The following is a 1779-nucleotide window of genomic DNA, read 5'->3' as shown; positions in this document are numbered from 1 at the left end:
AAGCATGTCAGAAGGACACTTTTTGGTCAACTGTTTGTATCTTTCCCAAGCTTCATAGAGGGATTCACCATCTTTTTGTTTGAAGGTTTGAACATCCACTCTAAGCTTGCTAAGCTTTTGAGGAGGAAAGAACTTGGCTAAGAAAGCCGTGACCAGCTTATCCCAAGAGTTCAGGCTATCTCTGGGTTGGGAGTCCAACCAGATTCTAGCTCTGTCTCTTACAGCAAATGGGAAAAGCATGAGCCTGTAGACTTCAGGATCTACTCCATTAGTCTTAACAGTATCACAGATCTGCAAGAATTCAGTTAAGAACTGAAAAAGATCTTCAGATGGAAGTCCATAAAACTTGCAGTTCTGCTGCATCAGAGAAACTAGCTGAGGTTTTAGCTTAAAATTGTTTGCTCCAATGGCAGGAATGGAGATGCTTCTTCCATGTAAATTGGAATTAGGTGCAGTAAAGTCACCAAGCATTCTCCTTGCAATATTGTTGTTGGGTTCGGCTGCCATATCCTTTACTTGTTCAAAATTTTCAATAAGGTTGTCTCTGGATTGTTGTAATTTAGCTTCTCTTAGTTTCCTTTCAGAGTCCTTTCAGGTTCTGGACCAGCTTCAACAAGAATGCCTTTTTCTTTGTCCCTGCTCATAAGAAAGAGAAGAGAAAAAGAAAAGAAGAGGATCCTCTATGTCACAGTAAAGAGGTTCCTTATTGTTAGTAGAAGAAGAAAAGGAAGAGGGGTGAAGAAGAATGAAGAATCCAAACACAAAGATGATGATAGGAGCAGAGATGTGAGATGAAGATAAGTGTTAGTAGATGAATAAATAAATGGAAGGGATGAGAGGAGGAGAGAATTTTCGAAAATAATTTTTGAAAAAGAATTAGTGATTTTCGAAAATAGTTTTTTCGAAAATTCAAATAAAAAATAAAATAATTAGTTTAATTAAAAAGAAATTTTGAAAAAGAGGGAGATATTTTCGAAAATTAGAGAGAGAGAGAGTTAGTTAGGTGGTTTTGAAAAAGATAAGAAACAAACAAAAAGTTAGTTAGTTAGTTGAAACAAATTTGAAAGGATAAGAAGTTAGGAAGTTAGAAAAGATATTTTGAAAATCAAATTTTGAAAAAGATAAGATAAGAAGATATTTTTGAAAAGATATGATTGAAATTAGTTTTGAAAAAGATTTTATTTTTAAAATCACAATTAATGACTTGATTCACAAGAAATCACAAGATATGATTCTAGAACTCAAAGTTTGAACCTTTCTTAACAAGTAAGTAACAAACTTGAAATTTTTGAATCAAAACATTAATTGTTATTGTTATTTTCGAAAATATGATGTAAAATTAAGAAAAAGATTTTTAAAAATATTTTTGAAATTTCGAAAATAACTAAGAAAAATGAAAAGATTTGATTTTTGAAAAAGATTTTGAAAACATAAGATTTTTAAATTGAAAATTTGATTTGACTCACAAAAACAACTAGATTTTAAAAAGTTTTGAAAAAGTCAAATCTAATTTTCGAAATTATGAGAGAAAAGAGGGAAAGATATTTTTTAATTTTTTTTTTGAATTTTTAATGATGAGAGAGAAAAACATGAAAATTATGCAATGCATGAGAATTTTAGATCAAAACATGTGATGCATGCAAGAATGCTATGAATGTCAAGATGAACACCAAGAACACTTTGAATGTCATGATGAACATCAAGAACATATTTTTTTAAAAAAAAAAAATTTTAATGCAAAGAAAACATGCAAGACACCAAACTTAGAATTTTAATCTT

The 1779-nt window shown here is 30.4% G+C and overlaps 1 non-coding gene across 1 annotated transcript; it reads left to right on the top strand.

The window, feature by feature from the left end:
* LOC112787166 (small nucleolar RNA R71) lies at nt 1-108 on the top strand. The gene has a single exon (XR_003194595.1). It is a non-coding gene; the product is annotated as a small nucleolar RNA R71 (small nucleolar RNA).
* Nucleotides 109-1779: the final 1671 nt, after the last annotated feature.

This window comes from Arachis hypogaea, chromosome 20 (assembly GCF_003086295.3).
Source record: "Arachis hypogaea cultivar Tifrunner chromosome 20, arahy.Tifrunner.gnm2.J5K5, whole genome shotgun sequence".
NCBI classification, from domain to species: domain Eukaryota; kingdom Viridiplantae; phylum Streptophyta; class Magnoliopsida; order Fabales; family Fabaceae; genus Arachis; species Arachis hypogaea.
The sequence above is the reverse complement of the archived record's forward strand: the minus strand, read 5'-3'. Positions and strand labels throughout refer to the sequence as shown.